We start from the raw sequence: 5,958 nt of genomic DNA on the forward strand, positions 1-5,958 counted from the left end.
CGTTCATGCTCTGTCTCTGTCTCAAAAACAAATAAACGTTAAAAAAATTTTTTTTTTTTTTTTTAAGTACCAACCCATCTCAGGAGAGGCTGCAGGCAGCTTCTGCTGGTCAGAGGGCAGGGGTGCAAAGGGGACTTGGACAGACTGAAGCCAATGCAGGGACAGGAGAAAGCCACCTCCTCACTGAGAGGAAGGACCTTACACAGGAGCTCAAAGTCAGGAGGACCACTCACCTGCTAACAGTGAGCATGTGGGGTCCAGAGCCGCGCTCTGGGCTGAGAGAGGGGCCAGCCCTTGGGCTCTGCTGAGTGACCTCTGGCGGTTCTGTGATCACTTTGCATTTCCTCTGTTCTGAAACGGGGAAATGTTATGACTTGTTAAAATTAACATTTGGTAAGTGGAGCACGGTGGGGCGGGAGGGATGGAGGTGGGCGGGGGAGGGGGGGGGAACTGCTGAATGGTGAGCGGAGTTTCGACAGACCACAGAGAAATTGAAGCAGAGACGTTGACTACGCACAGGTCCTGGAGGAAATACACATCACGGTCTCGAGGGGCCACCCAAGGAGGTCAAGGCAGAGTGCAGACAGGCAGGACCTGGTCACCTGCCTTTGTTAGCGTCCGTGGGTGGCGTGCTTTGGGGGTCCTGGGCTAGGGCCGGATCGGTCTACTCAGACCAGAAGAGCGGGGAGAAGCCGCGTGGGCGCTGGTCACGAGGGCGGCCGCGACGTCCTGGGAGCTGCCACTTGTCATCACTCTGGCTGCTCCTGTCCTCCCCGGGGCCTGCGCTCCCCTGAGGACCCGTGCAGGGGAAGGTCTCTGCAGGCTGCTGGGCGGGACAGAGTGGCCACCAGGCCGCAGTCCCGCGGGGGGTGGAAACACATCAGTGAGGCTGTGATGCCAGAAAGCTCACAAAGGGCTGGGGTCTGACCCAGAGGAGGGGCCTGTTCTGGGTTTTCTTCAATTCTGTATTTGTCTCTTCGGCAATCCGTTCTTCACGGGGCCAATTATATTAACTGTATTTTCTTATTTTTTGTACCCTTGACGCTCTGGCCTTTGGGGCCCTATAGGCCCCGGGAGAGACTGCCCTTCCAAGGCTAACCAGTTCTTGGAACAGCAGAGAGAGCATGTCTCTTACTTGCAAACCGGCCGGTCCCCAACCACTTCTCGTCTGACTCTCACTCAGGCTCCCAGCAAGCCCCGGGCCTGGACCTTTCCTCCCCGCTGTCCAATCCTACCCTTTGCAGGGCTGACTCTTCCCAGCACCCCTTCCCCAAGGTTACACTCCGGCCCCGCCCCAAGCTGGACCAGGCGAGCCTCATCCGGGTCATTAGTGGCCTGGGCACTTTTCCTGGGGAGCACCTGCTAACCGCTGCAGTGTAAGCAGTAGATTCTGCAGTTGCTTGCTTGAGGCTCGTCTGGAGACCAGAAGCCCCGTGAGGGCAGGGCCCTGGCCGAGCCTCTGCTGGGCATGGTAAACTGTTGTTGCTGAGCGGGGCTCGGGGCTGAGAAGGCTTTGGGTTTCTCAGCAGCGAGGCGGGCCTGGTAAAAATAAGCGGTGACAATCCTCTGGGGTTCTTGGCTCCTGTCCTCACCCCCCCCCCCGCCCCCTGCTCTCCAAGGCCGCCCTCCTTCCCCACCCCCTCGGCCCACCCAGTCGCCTGCAAAAATGTCAGTTCATGCCAAGCACGTCTTTAAGCTTTTATTGAACACAGGTGGGCACTCGGCACTTAAAGCTGACCAGGTGTCAGTGCTTTAAGTAGCGTTTATTGCCATTTTCCTAATCACAGAAGGAACCCATGCTTGTTGCAGAAAACACACACACACACACACACACACAAAACTAGAATCACCCATCACCCCTCACGCAGGGAAAGCAGCGGTTTTGTATCCCCATGTCGGCTCTCTGGCCTCATGCGGCTATGGCTACACGGTAGGATGATAAAGATTTGGCTCCGAATCTTAAATAACAACAGTAAAGCCTCACATCAGCCCTATGATGTGGGTACCATTATGCTCCCATTTTCCTAATGGGGAAGTTGAGAAGCAGAGAGATCACACGGCTTGCCCACGGCTTCCAGTCCAGATAGCCGAGCTGGTAGGCGTAGCAAGTCAACCCGACCCCTATGCACACTCGCGCACCTTCCAAACGCCGAGAAGCGCATACCCTCTCTCTTCCAAGACAAGAAAGGGAAATGTGATAGACCAGGCCCCTGAATGAAGAAGGTCCTCGTAGCCAGCGGTTGAAACCGAGTTGCCCACGAAGGGGTCAGGACCAGATGGTGCCTCGGAGGTGGGAGTCAAAGCCACAGCCCCCCAAACAGCCGCTGGGTTCCGGAAATGGCCCTGTGCCTACTGCTGGAGCCTGAAGGCACCGCCCCTTAGTGAACCTAAGTAAACCACTATACCGATGGCTCTGGGTAGAAAGAGTCCTCCCTAAGAAGGTGGAACCCTTGGCGAGCTCTATGCCCGATGCGAGGCTTGAACTCACAAACCGAAAATTCGTGACCTGAGTTGAAATCAAGAGTCCGACGCTCAACTGACTGAGTCACCCAGGTGCCCCTATTTTTTTATTTTTTAAAGTAATCTCTGCATCCGGTGTGGGACTCGAACCCGCAACCCCGAGGTCCAGCTCCGCACTCTCCATGGCCTGAGCCAGCCAAGCACCCCTGAGGTTTTCTCTGGGTGTGATGGAGTTTATGTGTTCTTGGGAGGGAAACCACAGATGAGGGGCCATCACACCGGGACATATGACATCCTCAGGTGTCACTAGAGATGTTAACCTTGATCACCTGGCTAAGGGGGTGTCTAGCAGGGTTTCCACTGAAAACTTACTCTTCCTCCCCTCGTACTTCGAAAGTATTCTGAAGGAGGTACTTTGAGACCATCCAAATACTGTTTCTGCTGAAACGACTTTCACCTTAACTAGGCCTAGCGCGTTTGTGGGTCTTTCCCGTGGCAATTATTACTGCGATGTTCTTTGTTTTCTAAATCTTTGTAATGTTTCTTTATTTTTGAGAGGGAGAGAGACAGAGCGTGAGCGAGGGAGGGGCAGAGAGAGAGAGAGGGAGACAGAATCCAAAGTGGGCTCCAGGCTCCGAGCTGTCAGCCCAGAGCCCGGCGCGGGGTTCGAACTCACAAACTGCGAGATGATGCCCTGAGCTGAAGTGGGACGCTCAACCGACTGAGCCACTCAGGTGCCCCTATGACTGCGATATTCTAATGGTGATTCTCTATTTCCCACATTCCTGCTGCTATTAGGTTCTGCCGTGCAAAGAGAATTGCCTCTTCTCTCCCATTTACGTATTCATTCAGTCATTTATACCAGCATGGGCTTATGGGTATTTTATTCTCGGGTCATATGACAATGGGGTCATTTTGTTACTCAGGCTATTCCACTTTTGGCCACAGACACCGGTTTTATGTTTGCTCCTGTGCCCCTCCCCCTTTTTAAAGCACATCGTTACCCTCTTGTGTTACAACACACTCCGGACTCATCTTACGGTTTTCCCTGCCCCCCTGACCTGGGATCCACCCCTTCTTTGCAAAGGGTCCTCGGTTCTTTTATGGGAGGATAGTATTTGGAAACCGAGATCTGGGTGCCGAGTATAGTAAGGACAGCTTTGTGAACACACTACTCTTTAAATGCAGCGTAAGGTCTGCTTTCTCCATACACAGACCCACATCTTCCCTCCCCCCTGCCCATCCTTTGTGCTGTTACTTTAGAGGTCGTACATTTTTTTTTTTTTTTTTTTTTACAATTTACTTTCAAACGTGCCAAAGACAGGGGCGCCTAGCCGGCTCCATGGGTACAGCACATAAGGCTTGATGTCGGGGTTGTGAGTTCAAGCCTCATAGTGGGCATAGAGCTCACTAAAAGAAGAAGAAAAGTGCTGGCAACATTTGGTACGTTGCTTTTTTTTTTTTTTTTTTTTTGCCTTAGTTACCTTTCAGCACCATTAAGACTAAGGAAATTTTTTGTCGTACTCTGCAGTCTTCCGCTTCGACATGTCTTTGTGTAGATCCGTGTTTCAGTCTGATGTTATAGTGCTTCTCCCGGAATCAATTTCTGATGTCAACCTTTTTTTTTTTTTTTTAAAGTTTATTTATTTATTTAGCGTGCAAGTTGGGGGGGGGGGGGGGAGCCGAGAGAGAGCATGCCAAGCAGGCTCCGTGCCGTCAGCACAGAGCCGGGATTGGGGCTCAATCCCACAACCCGGAGATCATGACCTGAGCAGAAATCAAGAGTCGGATGCTTAAACAACGGAGCCACCCAGGCGCCCCTGTGATGTCAGCTTTTCTCAAGGACATTTTTGTTTTGTTTAATGAGTGTTCTTTTGATAGCGTCTTGTTCTTATTTCGTGATTGTCTTCTCTAATCTGAGGATACCGAAGAGAGGTTTTTTTTTTTTTTTTAACGTTTATTTATTATTGAGAGAGAGACACAGATCATGAGCAGGGGAGGGGCAGAGAGAGCGGGAGACACAGAATCCGAAGCAGGCTCCAGGCTCCAAGCTGTCAGCACAGAGCCCGACGTGGGGCTTGAACTCACAAACCGTGAGATCATGACCTGAGCCGAAGTCGGGTGCTGAACCGACGGAGCCACCCAGAAGCCCCCCGAAGAGAGTTTTTTAAACTTTTCTTCTCTCCACACCATCTCTGTTTACTCAGTTTCTTCCATTTGTTTATCTGTGTCTGTCTCAGGTGAACCTGCTTCTCTCAGTGAGTGGCCCTCCTCTCTCGGATGATATCTAAGGGCGGGGGACTAGCGAGATGGTTGGAAATTCTGTGTGTGTTGGGGGGGGGTAATACTTCGCTGAGTATGTTCATGGAGGAACCCTGGTATTTGTGTATCTTTTCTCTTGCTCGGGTCATATTCCCAGGAGAGGATTCTAGTCTTCTGCCAGGAGGGTGAAGGCCCATCCACTGGCTTTCTCTGAGCCAGCAATAACCACAGCGAACAACGTCCAGAACTTAGATCAACAAACCATTTTCCCCCCAGCGGGAGCATTTTGTCGCTGGCGTCGTATAGAATTCCAGTCACCGCTCATCAAAAGCAGAACAAGTTCCGGTCATTCTGTCTTTAAATCTTCTTCCAAGGGGGGCACCTGGGTGGCTCAGTCGGTTAGGTATCTGACTTTGGGTTAGGTCATGATCTCACCGTTGGTGGCTGGAGTCCAGCATCGGGCTCTGGGCTGACGGCTGTGGGCTGACAGCTCCGGGCCTGGAGCCTGCTTCAGGTTCTGTCTCCCTCTCTCTCAAAAAAATAGAAAGAAGAAAGAATTTAAAAAAAAAATCTCCTAAAAACGACGCACCCCTTGTTGCCGGCACCCACCAAGGTTTCCCGTCCTTTCCACATGTGGGTGAAAAACTCAGGCCGCACCCACCCGGGCCACCCCCACCCCCCGGGCCACCCCCCCCTCCCCCCCACCGCAGCGCACGGTCCCCAGGGCTGCCGGCCTCGGGGGCGCCTTCCTCCTCCTCGGTCCCCGGGGACCTTCCCGTCGCCCTGGGAAGCGCAGCTAGTAACTGAAAAAGCCGTCTGGCTTTGCCGGGCAGCCCGGCTTCGGGTTCCCCGGGCTGGCAAGCTTCGGGGCTAGAAGTCGCGCACACGTTGAAAACTCAGGGGAGTCCACGTGAAAACTCTCCATTTCGGGCATTTCTTGCTGGGAAAGATGAAAAGGCAGGTCGGGCAGCCGCGATTCCCCGGCGCTCGTGGGCCCTGCGGTCCCGCCGGCCTCCTGCACTTGGGGGCGGGGGGGGGGGCACTCGCGGGGACCCCGGCCCCTCCCCGCTGCCGCCCTCCCACCCCCGCTCGGCGCGCGGGGCCACCTGCGGACGCAGCCGCCGGCCATCAGGGCGGTCAATTATTAACCAGCCGCGCGGCCGCCAGCAGGAAACCCGAGCCCGCGGCGCCAGGCGAGCCCGGCCCGACGGCGGCGGGAGGCGGGGCGCGGGCAGC

This window comes from Prionailurus viverrinus, chromosome D4, assembly GCF_022837055.1.
Source record: "Prionailurus viverrinus isolate Anna chromosome D4, UM_Priviv_1.0, whole genome shotgun sequence".
NCBI lineage: Eukaryota > Metazoa > Chordata > Mammalia > Carnivora > Felidae > Prionailurus > Prionailurus viverrinus.